This window comes from Spermophilus citellus, assembly GCF_964194105.1.
Source record: "Spermophilus citellus genome assembly, chromosome: 1".
NCBI lineage: Eukaryota > Metazoa > Chordata > Mammalia > Rodentia > Sciuridae > Spermophilus > Spermophilus citellus.
The window spans coordinates 214,634,256-214,658,607 of record NC_138182.1 but is presented as its reverse complement, the minus strand read 5'-3'; the positions used below and the strand labels follow the sequence as shown (position 1 = coordinate 214,658,607).

The window sequence follows — 24,352 nt, the reverse complement described above, 5'->3', positions numbered from 1 at the left end:
CTATAGTATCCTAAGATAGGATTTCCTACCCATGAGCAAGTAATTAGCTAAAAGTGTTAGCTGAAAATCATTTTAGGAAAAATGAAGGAAGAAAAGAGATGAGCTACAAAAGGTGGTTGTGTTCACAAAACTTTACTTTCTCATCTAGATTCATGTTTTCCTGTGAACAGCTTTAGATTGACTTAGAATAAGATATACTCCATTTTTTGTATAGATATGTCAGAATAAACCCTACTGTCATGTATAACTAAAAAGAAAAAATAAAATTAAAAGAGCCAAGGTTGCTCTAGTCACTCAGAATGGAGACCACATAGGGTGAAGAAGAGGACTGTGGGGAAATATATATATATATATATATATATATATATATATATATATATATATATATATTTTCAACATATATATATGTAAACATATATATTTCAATACATATAGATGTATTAATTTTAATTATTTTATAAACAGGAAAAAGCTGGATATCTGATATAAATCTAGGTATAGAAGTCCTGCCTTTTAATCTCTACCCATCTTTGACACATACCTGAGTTCTAGTTTAGAGTCATCAGAGTAGAACTAGAAGATGGGAAGAGGTCAAAACCATGGAATGTGTCTTTAGAAATAGTGACTGTCACAGAAAAGGCAAGATGATTTTATGAAGACAAATTGCTCTTGAAAGTTGGGGAAGACTGAACACTGTAAGTATTTAGGAGTAATTTTAAAAAATCTTCCAGTGTTCCCAAATCTGATTTTAACCAGCAGCTAGTAATTTAAACATTTTTTTTAAAGAAAGGAAAATGAAGGAATTCTGGGGAACTAAAGTGGAAATGGCAATAAGAATTTTAGCTTGGAGAGAACTTTCTAATTTTCAAACTATGTATGCTTTTCCATGTGCTCGTCACGAACTACTCACAAATTAAATAGGGAAGAAGTTATTAAAAATCCTTTAAAAGACAGGGAATGTGAGACTGAATAGAAATTTACCTGAAGTGATGTAAGCATGTGGATAAAGCAGCACTAGAATAAAGCCTCCGGAACTCTGCTGTTTCACATGATAGCAGCTAGCCACATGGGACTACAGAACCCTGGAAATGTACCTACTATCTGAGATATACTATATGTGTAAAACACATACCATATTTCCAAGATTTAGAGCAAAGAAAAAGGAATACAAAATATCTTATTGCTAATCTTTAATATTGTTTATATTGCATTATGGATCTATTGGGTTAATAAAACATTATTAAAACTAATTTTATCTCTTTTTGTTAACTTTTTTTTGGTATAGCTATTAGAAAATTTATAATTACTTCTGTAGCTTGCATTGATAGCTTACATTCTGTTTCTAAGGCTATTCTGGGCACCTCATTCAGTACTTTGTCAGAGAAATAAAAGGAAGAAAGAAAAGAGGGATAACTGGGTGTAATGGATTTGAAGCAAAGCATTTGACCTTCAATGATAAGAGTGTGTCTCAATTATATCCATCATTTTCAATTCAGCTTATTAAAACACCATCAAGTTCCTAATTTATAAGGGTGGTCCTAAGTATTATGTTGAGCATACTTTTGAGGAGAGGGGAAAAGAATCCCAAAGGAATATATTTCTGGGATTTTCTAACCAGATCCATGTGGAAGAAAGCATAAAAAAGATTTTTCTCAATAGATTTTGGCAAATCTGTTCTAAAGAAACCATAACTAGTGTAGAGGTGAAGAACCTGAGATTTTCTTGGCTGGGTTGGTATTGTAGTATCAGGCATCCAAGGGCATTTTGGCATCTGCACAGAGGGAGTATTCCTGGTCGTTTGCACAAGCATGTCTGAGCTGACTCCACCCACATGGAGGAGGACCTTGGCTTAGGACAGACCAATGAAGCACATTAAGGAAGAGCTGTATGAAAAATGCATCACAGAGTAGAAATAGGGAAATATTGAAAACGTAATGAGCCATAAGGTCTCTGTCATCATTTCTTAATAGGAACATTGTTAAATAACACTGGTGTGTACAGTAGGCTATGTAATATTTAGTACCACCATCTTTTATGAGCTTTATGGCCATACACACCTAATTCTTGAGGAAAGGAGTGGTGCTACTATTGTCACTTACAACACACTTTACTAATTACTGATGTAGATTCAAGCCTCGGGAAAGGTCCGTAATTTTATGGCAACACTTTTCAAAACTTAGAGCAACAAAGGAAGATTGAGAGACTACTGCAGATTTTCAAGGTTGGAGCCGAAGAGGGGACATACTCTCATGTGATATTCGAACTGAAATTCCGCTTCAAGATTCTAGTTCTATTTGAAATCTGTCATTTTAAAATTAATAACTGTTTTCCTTTAATACAGTCTGTGTAAAGAAACGCAATCCACTTATGAACAGTTCTCCTTCCTTTCCAGATACATGGAAATTCACTACTGTTGCTGACAAACAAAATGCCACAAGATTTGTCATACAAATCACATTATAAGAGGTTCCAAAAACTTGACAACGTTGACAGTTGTTTTCAGCAAATGGCTGCTTTACTCTGTACTGTCAATGTTGATGTCCTTGTGCACATGTAAAAGAGCAATGTGATTAAGGCAAGCTTGTCCACGCTATATCTGAGCCAAGTTTTCCGTCTCCGCGTGGCACTGAAAGATTGCTCAGCTGTTGCAGATAAGGCAGGAATAGCTAGCAGATTTCTGCCATTTAGAAAAAAAAAAATTCTCTGGGCATGCATTTCTGTAGGAATTTACCAACATCTGCTGCTGACCTAAAGTTTTCTATAGAAGTAGAATATTTAATTTATATAAGTAGCTCATAATGATATTGGTCAAGACTCATTTCCTGAGCAAATAATGAGATGCGTTCACCAAGAAGAGATAGGTTGAAGTTGAATAACATATACATTCTTTAAATTGTCATTGGAACTTCAGGCCTCTTACTTTTTTGGCCCGTCCTAAATTTATTTTCTGCATGTTCTCTAAATTATATTTCGGTAGAGAAACTTTTTAGAAGAATAAAGAGCTAAGAGATTTTGGTGATTCCACAGAAGGCCTACACTTCACACTTATCTTTTTTTTATAGGCTCTCTGAAAATGTTTGATTTTTGGAAGCTAATTTATTCTGGAAGAATTTTGTAGTTGAATTTTAGTGTGATTTAAAATTGTCATATGTGCTATCCTTAAAAGAACATACAGGATTTAGGTATTTCATGTTGTCAAGGTAACTTTGATAATCTCTAATTCCTTTGATTTTGGGCATCAGCTTACTCACCAGTTTATTTACGGATGCTCATTTTAAAATTTGTTGTTTGTCTATATTACTCTTTGTTTCTCTTGAAATATAAATGCTCTTCAGGTAAAAATATAAAACTTTTGAGTTCATCTTGACAACCCAAACCTGCCTTGTAATAATGCATTTGTTGTGTGATTCATCTATTCTTATTCTTGGTCACCTTCTAGTACAGCTGCATGTATTAACTGTCTGACTTGTCTTTGAAAATCTTAAGCCACATTCTTTGGAACAGTTGCTTTATGTTGGTTGAAATTCTCGGTGGCACTTTTTTCCATTCACAGGAGCCAACAGCCTCCATAGCAGACACATAGTTTCCAAGAACTTAGGCATGGTTCATGATTCCTGAATCTCAAAAATTTCTTTTAGGAATTGGAATACCATGTTCACTGTCTGAAACTTTTGGGTTGCAAATTATAATAAAGAAATGTAAAAAAAGAGAAATTTACATTTATGTTGCGAAGTTAAAGTAGCACACACAATTTAAATTTTTTTCATTATTTCAGCTTAGCAGAGAGATAGAATTTAAAAACCCACTAATAAAAAAATAATCCATTAGCCATGAGTAAGTAAGTAGTTAAAAATATTGGCTAACAATATTCTTGCAGGAAAAATTAAAGATGAAAAGATTTGTGAACCAGAAACGTGGGTGCTTTTATGAAACAACTCTTATTGTCTAGTCTAGATTCACATTTTCCTGTGAACACCTTTAGGTTGTACTAAAAATATAGCAACTGAAAGTTCAAATTTTAAGTCCCAAATTACTGCCTTTCAGATCCATTGAGACATCTAAAAAATGGGTCAAGGTAACAATGCATAATTTGATAAGTTAACAAAAAAGTTGCTAATGGAAATAAAATGAAAATCAATATAATTGTGATAACCTTTAACATCTGTCTTGTTTCTACTGTCAGTTATACATTTTAGGAAGTATAAAAATCTTTGTGAAACATTTGCAACAGCAAGCTCTTTATTTTCAAGTAGCAAATGGAGAAGAAAGGAGAAATTTACCATACAGTGTTCAAATGAAGAAACAGGTTAAAAATATGAGCAGTCAAAAAAAAAAAAAGAGTAAATACAGAAAATCAGAATGTGTATCAATAGATAAGAGCACGGAGGCAGGAAAACCATGGATATGCTCTGATTTTTGCTGCCAATTTTCATTTCAGAAAAGTTTACAAATTTTTGTTTTGTAAACTTTCATTAGGGTTATATTGATAATGACTTTTTGTACTTGGAAGAGATCATAGACTGAAAATAAAATGATAATTTATCATTTATGAGCTTCGTGAAGTTCTGGTCTTATTTTTTTGGGGGGTATTCATTTTATTTCCAATTACAGAAGTTTATAATCTATCTGGCACTCAGATCTTCTCACTGTCACTATCCTTCTGAAGCTTTGGTTCAATCCATTTATAGTCATTGATAGACAAGAGCCAAGAGTGTGACGAAAATAAAACCATTGTTTGTGTATATAGTTTAAAAAGAAAGTCATTTCTTTGAGCACATACTTATAATAATTATATTCTTCAATAAACTTTTTGAACTTACCTTCTGACCCAGTAATGCTCAGGAAGTGAGGATAATTTGTCTTTCATGGTCTTCTGTGGAATATCAGAGATATCACGGAACCAGTTCAAACAGTTGCACTTCCCACCACCTCATCCTTCTGCAAAGCCATAAAACTCTACTTTGCAAGGTGACTAGATTTACTAGATTGTGAAGGCTTCTCATTTGTTTTTGAACTTTCATATGATACTGAGAATTTCATGAGACAGAAGTGATGCTATCAATCATGCTATAAATTCTTATATGAAAGTTTTATTATGTTTTCCTGGAATGTGCAAGATAAAGTCCCTTTTACTGAATATTTCTAGAGTTGGGAAATGTTTTACTGGTTGGTTGGTTTCTATGTCATTTGTGTATGGTGAAAAATACTAGCCACATTTTGGAAATAAAATCAAGTATAAAATAAGTGGCCTCTTGTGGACTGAAGAATCTTGCTGTCAGTAACTAAATCTCTCATGAGAGGTCTAGGGCCACTCTGCTATGACCATATTTCTGGAGATTGGTCAAATGTACAAAGACTTGTAAAAAGAGTGAAGGTAGATGGTAATTAGGTACAGAGCTAAAAATTGTGTTTTTAACTTTTTAAATTGTGTTTTAATTCTTTGGAAAAGTTTATCAAATGTGGCAAAGAAGCTACAATGGCCTGCTGTCATCTACAGGATAAAATAGTACATAAAAAAACTTCATGCATCATCTAGTTTTCAGACTCACTTACACCACTTCTTCATAGCAACGCCAAGCTATGGATTACCAAATATTAACCATAATCTGATTATAGCTGGACTCTCTTCCTCCAAGAAAGCATTATGGGTTTTGTTTACCTTAGAAACAAGTATTTGTCCTGTGAAGATAGAGCCCAAATGATGTCTCCTCAGAGAAATATCCACTGACCATACAAGGAAGTCAGTAGCTCCCTCACTTTCTTGCCAGTTTTGACATTTATCCATGCTCTCTCACCTTGTTGAGTACTTGAAGGTAAGTTTATCACCCAAGTAAGACTGTGAATCTTTTGAGTGTAGGGATTACATATATACTTAAAACAATTTCTTGGACTTTGAGAGAAACTATATAACTGTTTTTTGAAGGAAGTATACCTTTGTATAATATCTGTCATGTATCATCAGAATATCCCACATGAGGCAGGTTGAGAAATCTATTTACAAAAGGAACACTCTCCATGCATACCATGGACATTCAAGAGCCCCTACAATGTTCTTTTACCTTGAATAATGTGTTTACTTTCATGACAATTCAGATTGTGAGCTAATACTACTACTTTTATCATCACACTTCATAAGAAAGAGTTACTTCAGGTACATCTTGACTCATAAAGAAGTATCAAAACCCCCATTTTCATTTGAAAGTCTTTATTTAATTCAGAACTAAAATTGGTAGAGGAAATGAACAAGAAGATTGACACACTAAATCATCCTATAACAAGTCAGTATTTCAAGCATAGAGACCATAGTTAAGAATCAAGAAGTTCGGCTGGGGATGTGGCTCAAGCGGTATCGCGCTCGCCTGCCATGCGTGCGGCCTGGGTTCGATCCTCAGCACCACATACAAACAAAGGTGTTGTGTCCACCGATAACTAAAAAATAAATATTAAAAAATTCTTCGTCTCTCTCTCTCTCTCTGTCTCTCTCTAAAAAAAAAAAGATTTAAAAAAAATCAAGAAGTAAAAAGGAGCTAGAAATACAAAGAGAAAAAAAAAAAGGGAAAAGAGCCCTTCATTTGTTTACAGAGTCTAATCATTTTTTTTTTTTTACATATAGTTCTAACAGGCTTTTGTTATTTTCACAGGACTTCTAGACTGAGGAAAATGAGAGAAGCAAGAAACATCAGCTCATCAATCCAGAATGTCAGAGAAAGCAATATTTTTTTTTTTAAAGGAAAAAGGCTTAGACTATTCATGGACCTTTCAATATAGTCCTACTTAATCTACTCTACTTTTGAATTAAGATCTAGTCCTTTTAGGCATTCCTTTTCTTCTTTGCTACCCTCACAAACAACTACCTTGTCTCCCCCATCTCTTTTCTCTAGATCATTTTCCCGGTCTTTTTTCTATTAATACACATTGTGCTGTGTCTCAAACCCTCACTGTGGCCTTCAGAGGTGAACACACATCAAGACTTGAGCACAGGACCAGTATATGTATTTAGCTCTGGGTGTATCACTGCCACACCCCACACCACATGGAAAAGGTGCTTCTGGATCCCAGGAGCTCCCTCATTCTTCATGAAGCTCCCAGCTGTGTCCACTTGCCACCTGACTTCTTATTGTATCTGTTGCCTAGATGTCCCCAGTACCTGCCTACTTGTCCTGCCAGACCACCAGGTTGGTCTGGTCTCAGGGTACAGCTGTTTCTCTCCAGTTACTTTCTTCCATTATTGACAATTTCTGGATAACCTATGGAAATTTGTGGTGACGACTTTGAACGACTCTGAGTTTTGTAGCTGGCTCCTTGGAAATCTCCAGTGAAATTCCCAGAGTGATAAGGGCTAAATAAGTTCAAAGGACCAGCAGAGATTGCCACAGAAACTGCAGCATTTTTAAAGCAGTATTGCTTTTAGGCTGTGAACTACAATGGGCACAAAGAATGATTCTCCCTTTTAAAAACGCTATGTTGTGACTCTCGCTACTTTCCTCACTGGTTGTCACAACTGTCTACAGACAAAGTTCTTCAGTGTGCAGTGTATGGCTCCACACTATTCTGCCACTCAAGTGAAGGGTATGCCTAGGGCCTTAGTTTGTGTAAACATTGTTTTGCTGACTATGAATTTTGAACTACTAATGTTACCACCTTCCACTTAGTGATAATTTACTCTTCTATTCCATGCTGATGTTTTAGATCAAGATTTTATGCTAAAATTTAGGCACTTTTATGTGCATTCCTGCTTGCTTAGATAAAATTAGAACACATGGCTTAATTAGTAAGATGTGTATGTTCATGAGGGAAGGCACACTTCCCACCATTTTTCCCCCCATTTCCAGGAAATTGCATTATGAAAATATTGCTTTGGAAAAGGAACAGAGCCATTCCCTGAGTGGAATTTATTATAATTTAGCAGTTATATAATTGTAATTGAGCCACTCTAACAAAGGCTACCATTAATTTCTGTTGAAGCATCATCTAAAAGAAATCTAGCAACATCTATTTTTGGAATTGATGCTGGTCTACTGACTAGGTAACCATGCCTGAACACAAATTTGAAGCCCTTTGGGAACTAAATATTGTTCTCATTGTTTATTAACTATCTGAATTTCTAATATCCATTCTTTGAGGTCTTAAGAGATGATAGTATTCAATGGAAATACATGTTGTAGGGATAACATGCTGAACTGCTACAACTAATACTTGAATGATAATAAGTAGTCAACTTGATGAGAAGTAATGTTTAGTCAGCTTTTTTGCTGCTATGACCAAAAGAGCTGAAAACTTTTCCTCATTAAAGGAGGAAAAGTTTATTTGGGGGCTCACAGTTTCAGAGGTCTCAGTTCATAGATGACAGGCACCAATACTCGGGGCCCAAAGTGTGGCAGAGCATCATGGTGAAAGTGTTTGGCAGAAGACAGCAGCTCAAGATGTGGCAGCGTGGAAGCAGAGAGAGATTATCCGGTCTCCAGGGACAAAATATATACCCTAAAAGCACCCCCCTAGAAACCTACTTCCTTTAGCCACACAATAACTGCCTAGGGTTGCCACCCAGTTAATACCATTCAGGGGATTAAACACACTGATTAAGGTTAAGACTCTTATAATCTAATCATTTTATCTCTTAACATTCTTTCATTGTTTTACACATGAGCTTTTGGGGGACACTTTATCTAAACAATAAAAAGTAGGCCTATGCAAATAGTATATAGAGATGTCACCTGGAAGTGACTGAAAAAGTAGAGAGAGGTCTGAAAGTGAGAGCTACAAACTCTAATGTTTGTCTACTATCTGTTTATTAAAGTTATAAAAATTTGCTAAACTCTGGTTATATAATTATTTTGCTGAGCCTTGCTGGAACCATCTTTATTTTTTTAAAAGAATATGTATGTTCATTAATTTTTTAAAATAATAAAAATGAACAGACCAATAACGAGTTCAAGTCAGTAATAAAAAGTCTCCTATCAAAGACAAACCCAGGACCAGATGGCTTCACTACTGAATTCTAAAAAAGCACTTACAGAAAAACTAATACTAATTCTTAAAGTACACAAAACATTGAAGTGGAAAGAATTCTTTCAAACTAATTCTGTGAGACCTGTGTTACCTTGCTACCCAAACCAGATAAGGACACAACAAAAAAAATAAAACTTCAGGCCAATGTCCTTGATGAACATAGATGCAAAAATCCTCAATAAAATGCTAGCAAACTGAATCCAACAGCACATTATAATGTTATTTACCATGATCAAGTGGTACTCATCCCAGGGATGTAATAATTATTCAACATTAGCAAGCTAATAAAGGTGATGCAACATATCAACAGAATGAAGGAGAAAACTAATATGATCATCTTAATAGATGCAGAAGATGAATTTGATGAAATTCAACATCCATCATGATAAAACTCTGAGCAAATTAGGTATAAAAGGAACATACTTCAACATAATAAATGTCATATATAATAAGATAACAGCTTATATACAGAATAGAGAGAAACTGAAAGTTTTCTAAGATCTGGAACAAAACAAGGATGTCCACTTTTGCCACATTTACTCAAAATCAACATATAAAAATCAATAGTGTTGCTATATACCAGTAGCCAATTATCTCAAGTAGAAATCAAAAAAGCAATTTCATTTATTATAGCTAATATATATATATGATTAAAATTATAGAAATTAGTGAACTGGGCATGGCTGCACATGACTATGTGTAATAATTCAGGAGACTGAGACAGGAGGATTTCAAGTTCAAGGCCAATTTGAGCAACTTGGAGAGACCCTATCTCAAAATAAAAAAAATATAAAAGGCTGGGTTAAATCACCAGAACCAGAAGAAAAAAAAAGACATTGGTGAAATTATTTGAAGATGACAAAGAAAAATGGAATAAAAAAATTTTGTAGATTGCAAGAATCAATACTGTTAAAACATCCATACTTTCCAAAGCAATCTATGAATTCAAAGCATTCTTTATCAAAATACCAATAACATTTTTCACAGTATGTGAAAATCCCCCCAAATTTGTGTAGAATCACACATACACATCCACACTCTCTCTCTCTCTCTCTCTCACACACACACACACACACACACACACACACCTGATAGTCAAAACCATCTTGAGCAAAAAGAACAAAGCAGGAGACATTATACCTGATTTCACCATATTCTACAAAACTACAGTCATCAAAATATGATTGAGCTTTATGATTGAGCTATATCACACTTGGGTATATATCCAAAGGAATCAAAGTCAGCATACTTCAGAGATACCTGCATACCCATGTTAATCACAGCACTATTTATAATAGCCAAGTTATAGAATCAGCCTAGGTGCCCATTGATGGATTAGTAGATAAAGAAAATGTGGTACACAACAGACTATTATTTAGCCATTAAAAAGAGTAAAATCACATCATTTGTAAAATGGATGGAATGGGAGATCATAATGTTAAGCCAAGTAAGTCTGACTCAGAAAAAACAAGTATCATATCTTTTCCCCGTATAGGGGTGGAAAGATATGAAAGTTGCAGGGATATTATTAAAGAAGAGGAAGGGGGTCAGGAGGAAGGTAGAAAAGAGGGCAAGAGAGAATAATAAGTATACACAATCAAAGTATGTTATTTGCATATGCCATAATGAAACCCATTGTTCTGGAAAATTAAAATTCACTTAAAAAAGAAAAACAACAGATATTGGTATAAAACTAGACACACAGACCATTGGAACAGAATCAGCCAAGAAACAAACCCGTGCTTCTATAGCTAACTGAATTTCAACAAATTGGTGAAAGGAAAGTCTTTTCAAAAAATGGTGTTGAAAAATTAGATAACCAAATGCAGAAGAAAAAAAAAACAACTAGAAAATGTGATGGATAAGCATACTAGAATACTATTCAGCCATAAAAGAAAGAAATCCTGTCTTTTGTGATAACACTGATGGAACTGAAGATCATGATGTTAAGGGAAATATACCAGACACAGCGAGACAAACATTGGATGATCTCAGTCATACGTGAAATCTAAGATTGTTGATCTCATAGAAGTTGAGAGTAGAATGGTGGTTACCAGAGGCTGATGAAAGTAGGAGGAAGGAAAGGATGGGGCACCACACTTCCATAGGAGCAAGAAGTTCTGGGCTACTGTGTAGTAGGGATACTATAGATAACAATAAGGTACAGCATATTTCTAAAAGCTAGAAGAAAAAATTTTGAATATTTTCATCAAAGTATGTCTATATATGTCTAAAGAGAGATGTTTAACCTGATTTAAGCCTAACAATTGCATATATGTGAGTGAATATCCCATGATGCCCCATACATATATAAAATTTTTATATTTGTATGTATCAGCCAAACATTTAATCAAAAATCATTAAAATGTTATGATTTACCCAATTCTTTTATTTTATTCCACAAATGGCAGTTTTATCACCACTGACCTATACAGTTTCCTTTCAGTTCTAAATTCCAGTGGTTCTTATTTTGTATTTTTTTTTCTTAGAAATTTTTCTCAGGATATTTGGGTCTGCTGAGGTGATGGCTTATTTCTCTGTGGTTGTCAGTTGTGTTGTGGTCTTCATGGGAGGATTTGACCCTATGAAGATAACCACTTAGTAAGGTAGATGTGTGTGTGTGTGTGTGTGGGGTGTGTGTGTGTGTGTGTGGGGTGTGTGTGTGTGTGTGGGGTGTGTGTGTGTGTGTGTGTTTTGGCATGGGTCTAAAATTTAATTAAATTTGGCTCAATATATGCCATTATATGTAAACTTTCTTGCCTTTCTATTCTATATCTAATATTTTACAGATAATGGGAAGCACTGACCCCTTAATGGAGAACTATACTAACTAATGTTTCCTATTGTATTTCTGAAAACTCATGTCAGAAAATGCACTGCCTTCAACTGGGCAGACTGGAGAGTCTTAATTTTAAAGAACCCTCTAATTGCTGGTAGTTTTTTTTTCTTTTTCATATTAAAGTAATCCCATGTCTCTAATGCTTGTACACCTTTGAAAAACTGGAAATTCAAAATTGAAGACAAATTTTTTAAAAAATTTGGAAAACTTCTAGAATAAATGGATTAACTTTATAATGTATTTATTAATTTAGGAGAAACTCTTTCCTTTTGTCTAGAGCTGTAACTCTATGGTGAAAATCAACTATGCTCTAGCATTAATTTTAAACAAATCTTCAAGCTATTTCTGGAGCATAAAGTGAAGCAAAGCCCATGTTTTCCCATCCTAATCCAGCAAAGCAGGTTCCCTAGAAGAAGAGAACCAGTCAAAGGCAGCTTTTGCATTCAGTGGCTTAGATGACTCACTCATGTCGTAGGGGATAATTTCCCTGTGACCATTGAGACTTTTGTTATTTTCCTTCTGGAAGAAGGATAGATGGGTTTATTTTAGGTACTGGGTAAAGGGATCGTTAGTGGGAATTCTGTGAGAAACTGCCCAAGATGTGAGCTGGACAGGAATCATTCATATTCTTAAGATAAGTTACTTCAAAATATGAGTATAATTACTCTTCAAATGTTACTTTGAGTTTTTTCTTTTCTTTTGTTTTTCTTTGTGGGTAAAGGAAACACTTAAAATAATGACTGAGGATAGTGATATTTATAGGCTAGAATTGTCTGGCCGTCCTTCTTTTCATCTTAAAATAAACAGATGACTGTACATAAAATCGCCATTGAATACTCTGAGTATTTTAGATCTGACTTTTGTGTTTGGAATGCTCCTAATATCACCTACAAAAATCAGTGCTTTCTGCCCTGATGTTCCTGCTTGGGTTCACACAAGATCCTGAAAAATAAGCTGCACTATGTATTCTGCCCTCCCATTAAGAAACTCACCTGCAGGCTAATGCATGCAGAAAGACTGGTCTGTACTGTGTGAGGTTGTATGCAAACTGATCCAGATGCTTTGGGGCCCCACTGGCAGCTCTGAGAACATTCCTAGGTTTACAGCCCCCTGAATAGCTCTGACCTGTTGCTGAGAGTCAGGCCACTATGTCAAAAGAAGCACCTCATTTTCACAAGGTCTGTTCTGCAGAGCAAGTGGCCACTAGTTTCCCTTTCCTCTGACACAGTACTGCTCAGATTTGCTCTCCAGAATAACACTCTGATACATTTGCAGTTGGTGGGGCACTGCTTTATTGCCCATTGTGGAATGCATGCCAAATAAAACCCATCATGATTCAAAATAGGCAATCTTGTATGCTTTTCAGGTTACTCAGATGTTCAAACACGCATAACCAACCATCAATATAAGAAATTCTCCTGTAAGCTGTTAGCGTATTACAGCCTGTGACTTTTCAACTCAGGGAATGATACTCATTTCTCTCTCTGTCCCATTCAGAACAACTTCTCCTTTATTGCATTTAGAATGGTGTAACTGAAAGGCAATAAGGAAAGGCAATATCATAGAGTGGTTCACATTACGCTGAGTTTTATTGTAGTCTGACATTGTGAGTGAACCTTTGGAATCCTTGAAAGCAGCATAAAGGCAAAGCCTGCTTTTAATGGACTGAAGAAAAATATTCTGACTCAGTGATAAGTGGAATGACTTCTAGAAATCATGCCTTGAAAATGTTCTCTGAGCAAGTGCTATTTCTGTTGTCCCAATTCACAGAATGATATTAAAACAGCCTGCTATGGGCCAGAACTCCTAAAATTTCCCCCTTAAGGGCAGGTTCCATTTCTAAAGATACAGAGCGATTTACAACTCCTCCAAATTCCAGCTAAAAAACTTGTCTTCCATTCTTTTCCAATTCCCCAAACTATTATTTCAAAGGTACTAGAATTTAGGTGCTGCGACAACATTCACTTTAATCTCTTTATTTTCTTTCTTTCTTTCTTTTCAGGGGGATTGAACTCAGGGACATTCTACCTCTGAGCCACACCCCCAGCCCTTTTTTGTATTTTATTTACAGACAGGGTCTCACTGACTTGCTTAGCTAAGGCTGGTATTGAACTCATGATCCTCTTGCCTCAGCCTCCCAAGCTGTTGGGATTATAGGAATATACCATCATGCCTGACAATCTGTTTTTTTTTTTTTGTTTTTTGTTTTTTTTTTTTTTTTTTAAAGAGAGAGTGAGAGAGGGGAGAGAGAGAGAGAGAGAGAGAGAGAGAGAATTTTTTAATATTTATTTTTTAGTTCTCGGCGGACACAACATCTTTGTTGGTATGTGGTGCTGAGGATCGAACCCGGGCCGCACGCATGCCAGGCGAGCACGCTACCGCTTGAGCCACATCCCCAGCCCCTGACAATCTGTTTATTTTCTAATTGGAAAATTGACATAAGTGATTTTATAATTATGAAATTTATCATTTTTTCATGAAAAGCAACAAGTCACTATTGTCTTTGTTTTAGAAATATATGGGTTGTATACTATTTAGGTTTACATTAGTTTAGAGAACTACAGAGTGTTTTTTAACTACTATGAGAATTTGGGGTAGATTGGGAACAGGTTTCCAAGATGGTAGCCCACTCTCAGATGATTATGGTTCAGATTAGAAGTGAACTCTTTTACAATGACAGAGACCTTAGAGTAAGAGTTTCACAGATTTTTGCAGGGTGTCAGGAAAATAATCTCCTCTTTTATTAATACAAACACAAACTATTTATTCCTTTTTCCTGCCTTCTCTACCATTACCATGTCCCTGTTCTTCACGTTTCCTCATCTAACCTCTTCTGCTGTTATGCCTGGCACATAGTAGGTGCAGAGTCAATATTTGTGTATGTGAATGAATGAAGGAAGGACGTTCAGGATACAAGTATTTCTTGGTTCACTTGAGTCTGCTGGCTTTTAGCAGTGTTCAGTGTATAAACTGGATGTGTTGTTGACAACTCTCTTGCTCTTTGTGTGCATAAGCTAAGAATAAACAGCTCTGAAAGGGAGGGAGTGCTTCATTCATAGGCCGAATTACACCATCATAAACTCACCAAAGTGTACCACACAGAGCCAGTGATCACAGAACACAGGCAGCCGGGCCCTGTCATTAAATATAGAAGCCTGTCTTCACTGTTTTTGTCCAAACACATTCTCTGTATTTTGGAAATTTCCACCACACTTCCTTTTGAGTTACTTCTTTTCTCAAGATACTGAGATGAGAGCTTTGCTAAGGCAGACTTGGTCAGGGGAACTGGCAAAACAATGGCTACACATCGCCCATACCTTGAAGAGTCTGTGGTGTTAATGTTTCTCCCCAGCTTTTATGGCTCTGAAAAATTTCTCCTCACCCAACTTTTATTCTATTTTTCCTTTAAGATTTTTTTTTTTTTTTTTTTTTTGGTCTCTCTTCACTGTAAAGTGGTCTCTTCTGGCTGAGAACACTCTAAGAGTGTTCAGTTTGCAGTCAAGACAGCAGGGAGACTAGAAACTTTGACTTTTTTTTTAATGAAAATTGAGGTCAATAACTGAATGGTTACTATTTTTCTAGACTGAAGGTGATAGCCTCTCCTACCTTTATCTTTTTTTTTTTTTTAATTTTGTACTAGGGTTTGAACTTTTGTTTTTAAATTTTGTACCAGGGATTGTACCAGGGGGCACTTGGCCACTGAGTCACATTCTCAGCCCTATTTTGTATTTTATTTAGACACAGGGTCTCACTGAGTTGCTTAGTGAGACCATTCCTGAGGTTGGCTTTGAACTCGTGATCCTCCTTTATCAGGCACCCTAGCCTCTGGGATTATACATGTATGCTACTGCGCCCAGCTCCTACCAGTATCTTTAACTAAGTACCAATCACCTGAAAATTTAGGTAGAACAGGAAAATTTACTTGTGTAGCATCAGAACAGTTTCATACCCAAAGACTTATTACTTTTATCAGTGAATCATTGTGATGCGTGTGTGTGTGTGTGTGTGTGTGAGAGAGAGAGAGAGAGAGAGAGACAGAGAGACAGAGAGAGAGAGTATGTGTATCATAAGCCAACTTTGGTTTTGGCTATTTAAAATGTGAGACATTTATTTAATCCTTCATACAGTATTGAAAATATTATTAATAGTTTAGTAATTTTGAAATATAGATATGCACCACCTAATGATGTTTTGGTCAATGATGGATTGCACGTATGGCAGAGGTCCCATCAGATCCTATCTCCTACTAATGTTGTAGCGGTCTTAGTTTGGGAAAGTATTGTCTCATGTTCACATGATGACAAAAGTGCCTGATGATGAATTTCTCAGAACACATCTCCGACACTGACACATCACTTTAATGCAATATTTAATTAATAGTAGATAATATTTTTAAAACTAAAAATATTTTTAATACCTAAGAAGTGTTTTATTGGATATTTTTTATTATTACTAAGAACATACTAAAATAAAAAAACAGGTGACAATAATGATGAAGCTGCAGCAAAGTCAGACACGTACTCCTATGGCTGAAGTGACAATGGGAAGAGTAAATTGTGCAGACTCATAGTGCCTGAGTGATCTTCGCCTCCCTGCATGGCGTCCAGTGTCCACAGGCTCCTTGTAAAGACACTTGTGTTCATTCTTTTCCTGTTCTACCTAAGTTTCCAGGTGATTGGTACTTAGTTAAACATACTGGTAGGAGCTGGGCACAGTAGCATACATATGTAATCCCAGAGGCTCGGTGGCTGATAAAGGAGGATCACGAGTTCAAAGCCAACCTCAGGATTAATACCCTGAGTAACTGACATACATGTGTATTCTTTTTAATCTGAAAAAGCCAAACACACTCATGTTACAAAAGTAATATAGAATAATACATTACCTCGAAGGTTTTTTGAAACTGTCAATTGTCTTAAAATCCAAGATAAGGGGCTGGGTGGTGGCTCAGTGGTAGAGCACTTGCCTAGCATGTGTGAGACATTGGGTTCGAGTCTCAGCATATAAATAAATGAATAAAATAAATGTCCATCAACATCTAAAAAATTTTTTTAAAAAAATCAAAGATAAGATATAAGAAGTTGAGGATACAAATTCCTCTCAAATTTAAGTGCTTTTCAAGGGAATTGTCAGCAGTTGGTCAACTTGAATCTGTTGCAATTGGTATTCCTTGAGTTTTCAGTTAGTCTCTAGAGGTGGGCAGGACTCGTATAGTACAAGGTTTCTTCCTTACCTCAGTATTTTGGCAAGTTAAACTCTGGCAGTAAATGTAGTCACAAAACTTCTTGGGAATTTATACAGTAGGTTTTCATTTAGAGTCAAATTACTATTGAGCATCAGTTGTTAACAAATTTAGATCTCTCTTTTTTTATTGCAGAACAGATTAAAAGGATATGAAATGCTGTTAGACACAGGAGCAGCAGTAGAAAAGTCTTAACCAAGAATCTGGAACTAAAATAGAAAGCAACTAAAAGGGCAAACAGGACGCAGATAACATAATAGTGGGTCTTTACAATGGTGACAAAAGACATAAAACTTAAATTTACATCCTAAAACCTATCTTGACGGCAATAAGTGCAAATAAAAATATTTTAAAAACTAACTGGTAAAAAATGATTAAAATTAAATTATTTGTTTACATACTTGACATGCATATCTGAGAAAAAGCATGACTGGGCACCTCTTATTAATGAGGTGGCATGGTATTTAGAATTGAAGGCCTTTTTGTCCATTCTTTTAAAAAGTGGCCTTCTTTCTTCCTTTTATGGCCTCTCCAGATTTAATTCTTAGGGGTTTTGACATAAATCAAAAACATTCTTTGGCAGATTACAATATATTAAAATACTCATCAAAAGTACAAGAATTGATATGTGAGATGTATGAAAAAAATGTACAACAAACCCATTTTGTTTGTTTTTCTTCTGACATGAACATGTTCACAAATATAATATGTTGTAACCCATGCAGATAAAATTCTGTTATAGCCATTGCTACTACAAAGAAAGCACCTTAAAGAGAAAGTTTGGGGTTCCTGTGGATGTGTCAAAAAAGCAGGGTTTTTTGAAGTTATTAAAATATTTAATATATAAATAATATTTTGTAGTAAGTAGTTCATTTATTTCCTTCTGCATAATAACTACACTTTGTAGTGAAAATGCTTCCTGTGTGAGGGAATTGGAATTAGCCTAAAGAGGCCCTCAGCTGCCCATCATGCTATAGTTTGACCTGAGTCGTCCTTACCCTCTGTTCACCTCTCAAACATAGTAATCCTTTCCTTTGTACTTAGGAAACAGCAAATCGCTCCTGCAAACAAAATAACCCACCAGCACGCAGAGCTAATGGAGAGCTAAGAGGGGACCACAAGAGTTATGTACACATGGCTCCCACCATTTCCCTTTTCTCAGGTCTGGGCACAGATTGTCAGCAGCCGATGAATTATAAAGAGGCTTGATTTAAAGCATTTCATTTTCTGCTCAATACCTACAAAGTGCTCTCAGACTGGGAATTTGTTTAATGTGAATGTCATCTGTAAAACAAAACTCACCTGTATTTATAGCAAAATCTTGGCTGATCTGTGAAGAGTATTGCAAGGAGAATCTACCTGTGATCCTAAAGAATGTCAGATTGGTGCATTTTCATTCCTGCAATTGGGTCATCTTTGTGGGCTTTTTAATGTGCCAAATGACCAATCCAATGGGATATGTGAAAACTGACTATCAAGGTGTCTCCAGTAAACTGAAGCTGACATTCCATGTTACCCAGTTTAGGCTTGGAGACTGTATGTCATAAAGCATGCAATTTTTACAGTAAAAAAGTGCATCAGGAGGGCAACTATATACTAAGTTACCCTCCCCATTTGACCCTGTCCTTGGGTTTTTATTGCCTGAACTGGCACCAAAGAAACTCCTTGAAAATAACACATTCCTTGTCCATTCAGTGGTTAATGATGCTTAAAAAAAATCACAGTTTTGTGACTGTGACCTAAATTATGGCAGAAGCTGTAAAATCATGGTTTCTTTAAATTCAAATATGACCCACATGCTTTAAAACTACTACACTGACCCTATAGTACTGTTGCTGAGTGTGCGTGTCCTCACATAAACACACATACACACACACAACCACTTGGCATTAAATGACTCGATAAAAGAAATGGTATTTTTCAGACTTCCATGTTAAAGAAAAGGCTCATGAAAGAAATGTAAGTGAGCTTTAAGCCAAACATTTGTTTGGCTTTGCTGCAGCAGGCTGCAGGAATGTAAACTTTTTTTTTTTTTTTCAATGACTTCAGCTCCTAATTTGAAAGCTAGGATTTTTAGGAGTGAGCAAGAGACTATATTTGGCCAAAAAATTCTGTTGGCTTTACTTAGCCAATCTGCACATTCAAAACAATACTTCTTTATCAAAAAAACAATAGTCTGTTTTATTCGCAGCACATGTAGAAGTTGGAACATCGACTAAATTCCACTTTCTTCTCTCGCAGTGTGTCTGTAACCAGCTAATGAGCTGCAACAGAGCCTGGCCTTCATTTTCAGCAAATTAAGTTCATCCCTCACAGGAATTGTGGTCTGGCTGTGGCACCGCTCCTAGGTATGGGTGGGATTTGTTTCTTCTACCAGTTGTAGGTTAGCCACATGGGTACGTGCTGTCGCACCACACAACAAAATTTTCTCTATAATAACCAGTCTAAGTAGCCTTTTACCCCACAAAAGTAGATCCCATTTAATTTACTTTGTGTTTATAGCACTCCCTCTCAAACCACATCATTGGCACAGACTGATATTTATACAACTTTTTATTTTAAACTATTTATTTCAAGTTGAGACTTCAGTAGCAACCCTGTCAGATTCATTGAGCATGCTTAAGTTCAGGATACCAAAAATGTAAATTGGGAAGAGTGATGTGTGCTTTTGGGATTCTCTTCTTCAGTGCGTGGATACCCACACAACTCGCACAAGTAAAAGGGGGTTACACACGTGCTGGTGAAGTTTGTAAGACAAAAGGCTGGTAGGAAGTTGAGTGTTCACGGGTGATTAAAAGTGTTTTTGCCTGTTGTGTCTCCACATTTCTTTGACAAAACAGTTGATCAAACCAGTTATGTACAATTAAATGTTTAATTCAGTAGCGGCAGTGTTGTTAGGGACTCCTTCAATTATGATGAAATATTCCATTTCTCAATTATTCTACTGGAAGTCTCCAGTCAAATAGGCACTTGCTGCAGAAAGACAGGGAAATATTCTTCATTTTTTACCTGATCTCTGCTATGGGGATTTACTCCGTGGTTATATTTTTATTAAAGTATTTCAAATTTTTAACTTTTAAGTTGAGGGAAGGCATATAAATTTAAAATAGACATTTAACCACATAAAGTGAAATATCAGTTTATTTCTACATTTTTCGGTGGGCATTGCACAAATACAGCATTGCTCTTATTTCTTCTTTCAATGAAAACCTACCAACTTTCAAGAACCAGTTTATATATTGTTTCTTCGTGGAAAAATTTTTCCATATTCCCAAAGAAGAACAAAACTTTTGTAGTAGAATAATCTTTTGAGATGTGAATTGATGTTGCTGTCCTCCTAATATTTAATATTTCTTAGGCCCTCTACCCTTCTGCATTTCAGAAGCTGTGCTACCTCAAGGGAGGGAAAACAAGCAACAGTAAACGAGGCAACTTCTGCATTTTTGTAACTTAGAGTTAAGGCCTCAAATTAGAAAACAGATCTGAAAGAGTTTAAATGCTGGAGGGTGCTTGAGAAGGGGCCCAGACAATGCCTGGAATGGTGAAGAAACAGAAAATTAATGTCTGAGGGTCCAGAGGAGTGCTCCTGTCCAGCTGAGGGGGGGACAGAGATGCACCAAAATGGACTGCAGGTCCCCATGGAGCAGGCACAGGGACAATGGCAGTGAGGACCCAATTCCTCACCCCAGACTCCCTGACACTTTAAACTCCTTGAAGTTAATGGTAACCCAGGTGAAAGGGGCTAGAAGGACACCCTCTTTCTGCCACTATAAGAGTGGGGAATTCAAATACTAAAATTGTTATGGAGAAAAGTAAAATTAGATGTATATTTTTGCACATCTGAATTCAGTGGCTCAGCTTTGTATGTGTGCGTCAGGCCTCCCATTCATTGGTAGACCCCAGTGCCAGCGTGTGTGACACGTAGTAGGCATGCAATAAACAGTTGGACACAGAATGGATCAATATTGTGGAATAGCAGTTCCCTGCCAGTCACTGGTTTCTCTGTTGGGTCAGAAAAGAAAAGTCCTGCCTTATTTTTTGCCTGTTGCATGCCAGCTTGGCCTGTTTACTCCTGTGGTTTCCCACATTCCAAAACAATGCGGCATTGCTCGAAATGACTCTTCAGCATTTTCTGAAGCATTTCTTCTGCCCACCCTACTCGCAGTAACTCCACTAGTTCAGTACAGTGTATTCCAGCTGCTGCAAGAGCTTGCTGTCACTAAGCCTCTACATACGTCCACCCCAGAGGAGTTAAGTGAGACCACATCAATGCTGGGGAACTGGCTGTCTTCCAGAACAGCACTGTGGGTCATTCTGCCTTGTGCTTTGGAGAAGTCTATTTTCCCCATTGCCTTTTAGTGCAGAAAGGGGCCTGGGATGGGGTACCTCCTATAAAATAAAAACAGAATGCCCAATGTGTGGGTAGAAAACTTCCCCTTTCCCTCTTGAGCAGAGGAGATCCTTTCAGAAGATGTTCCACTTAGACATTCCCTTCTAGTCTAATTTTTTCCCCAGCGTTTTCTGTTTCTGGCACCTGTAACCCAGATGGGATATCTACTGACATACTGAGTGGTGTAGGACAAGGAGGGGTCTTCTGTTTCCTCCTTCAACTCTTGCAAAAGCATCTGCTGTTTCCCTTAAGCGCTGTTAGGACATTATTTTCCACTTCTTGCAAGTCGTATTAGTGTGATCCAAACCATCTTCAAGAACATTTAAACTTTAAAACACTAAATGCCAATATGATATTAATGACTTTGCACACCAGACTGAAATACATAGGAAAGTGTGAAATGTCCTCTTCCTCACCTCTCCTCTCCTCTCGAGTATCAATTCATATATTTTGGTTGCACGTAGCATGAAACCCATTTCAAACTGCATAATGGACATGTAGCGGCCTCTTAATTGATAGGTGATAGAGTATAGATAAGCTATATACTGTTGTAAAAACTTGATTTTTTTTACCCTCTATCCTTTATGCCTTCCAATTTCTCTTATAGTCACAAGATGGTAGCCAGCAGCTGATACCAGGGTTACCTTTTTCTTGTTCATGTCCTGCAGACACATTGTAGCCACTATAGAACCTTTTTTCCTAAAAGCCCTCAGCAAACATATGCTGTCCATCATACACATCATACACATGCAAGATGTCACTTTCCTCCTTCACAATTATCACTTCTACCACCTATTTGGTTAAAACAGATGACAGGGAATGAGGACAATATAACATGTAAAAATGAGCCTGAGTGAGATTGCAATGAAGAATATATTCTCAGTGACCCAGGCTCTTGTTGCTTATAATTAATACTCTCAATCAATCAATCAATTGAAGCTGATTGGAGTTATGAGAAGAAACTTGGCAAATTGTGTTCAAGCTCTGTGTTATTATTTACTAGATGTGTAATCCCAGTCAAATTATTTAACTTCTCAGAAACCTAGATTTCTTGTAAGGATCAAATGAGATATTTGTAAAACCATGCTGATAATATCTCCAAATGCTAGATATAGTTGTTGCTATTTTAAATAGAAGAAGAAAACTGTTTTTCATAATAACAGTCAGTTCTAGATCTATATTGAAAGTTTTTGTAGTGTATCAGACTTTTCTTTCATTCAAAAAGTAAATAAAAACTGCTTTTCATTCAGAAATAAAGTGGGCAAGGCACTGTGCTAGATGCTGGGAGTATGGTACATCTAAAAACTATTGATATTAATTAACTCTTTAGGAAATCAATATAAAACTATATGAGAAGTTGCATCTTCCAGTGTATATCTAAAGTTGTTGTTGTTGTTCTTCTTTTTACTCTTCCTCCTATTCTTTTTCTTCCTTTCCTTGAAGAAGTACTTGTAAAGTTAAGGGCCTTCTGTGAATTGGCAGGCACCATGTCTGGCACTTTTATTTCCACCCCTTCCTCACTGATCTTCATACCTTTTCTAAGGTCAGCTAGGGAGAAACCTTCAGTATCACTGGTATTTTGCTTCCCATTACCATCATTCTTTGAATGACTTTTTTGTTATTCATCTGAAAAGTTCTTAAATGTTCTTAAAAGTTCTCTCTTCACTAAATAACCTGGTGTGAGCTTGCATATGTGTATGAATATGTGTTTGGAGGGGGAATTATTTTTACTGCAGAAACTTTCTTCTTTGTGTTGGTTATGTAAGACTGACTTCACTCACACAGCCACTTGGATATGCCTGGAAAACAGCTCCATTATTTTGTCTATAACTATTCTGGTTCTCTTATAAATTTAGAGTCCTGTACATCTTAAAATTCAGTCCAATTCAATAATTAAAACCGTCCTTTTAGGTAATGCTGTCTGTTTAGGAAAACATGCTTAGTCTCCCAGATTTCTCAACCTTCTGTCCAGTTCTGGGCACCCCTTCAAGTTGGTGTGTGGGAGCTTTTGCAGTCTAAGACTGGTGGGGAAGAACTGGCATCCTCTGTTGCAGAGTCTGATTGATCCTCTGGTGTTCAGGATGATGCCCTTTGTCTATTGGTCTTACAGATACTACAGCAGATATGGATGCCTTTTATCTTGGTTTGGTCTATTTGCCCTCACCTTTGATTTGCTTGGTGCTACAGAATCTCATGTCTGCTTTATTTGCATGTAGTTCTCTGAGTCTCTGCCATGGAGTCACCTTGTGTACTAGCTCTTACTCAGCTCCCTGGTCAATTTCCCCTGGGTTTAAGGGTGGGGTTCTATGGGAACTCCTGGTTTCTATCCAGGCCACACTGAAACCAAGAATTGTCTAAGAAAGCTATTCCTCAAGGGTAACAGATGAGCTCTTATGAGGTTGCAATCGGAAATCAGATATGGAATTTGAGGCTGCACTTCTCTTGAACTTTCCTGTATCTAATCACTAAAAAAAAGTGAAAGCCAGAAAGGGAAATCTACATGCAGTTTCTGATTGTTTTCACTCTCTATCATCCTTAGCTGCCAGAAACAGAGGGTTGTTCTCCTTTCTCTTTATATTAAGCCCTTCTGCCATAGAGCAGCAACCTCATGACCTACAGAGTTCACAGGTGGAGGAATTGTCTCTTTCCTAATGAGAATTCTATGATTGAGTCCCCAGGCTTAGTCCTTGAGATGTGAAGGAGGTTTTAAAAGAATTTAGCAAATCTATCTACTCTGCACAGAGCCTTGTTGTCAAACTAACTACTTTTCCTTCCCTGACTAGGGCAATAAGATTTCTGGGTTGGCCTTAGTGAAAAGAAACATGATTTAGAAAATATCTTGAAATGTATTGGTTTAATCCTTACAAAATAC

At 36.4% G+C, this 24,352-nt stretch overlaps 1 long non-coding RNA gene across 7 annotated transcripts in view; it reads left to right on the top strand.

Annotated features, from left to right (window-relative positions):
• Window positions 1–24,352, top strand: part of LOC308648226 — a 159,958-nt gene that overhangs the window by 26,674 nt on the left and 108,932 nt on the right. The window contains exons 4-5 of one of the 7 annotated variants that reach the window (XR_014021790.1): window positions 11,499–11,615; window positions 11,799–11,942. The exons of 5 other annotated variants lie outside the window; for them this stretch is intronic. This is a non-coding gene — a long non-coding RNA (uncharacterized lncRNA). Of the gene's footprint in view, window positions 1–6,641; window positions 8,810–11,498; window positions 11,616–11,798; window positions 11,943–24,352 lie in introns of those variants that run through there. One more of the 7 variants, XR_014021792.1, reaches the window with a different exon arrangement.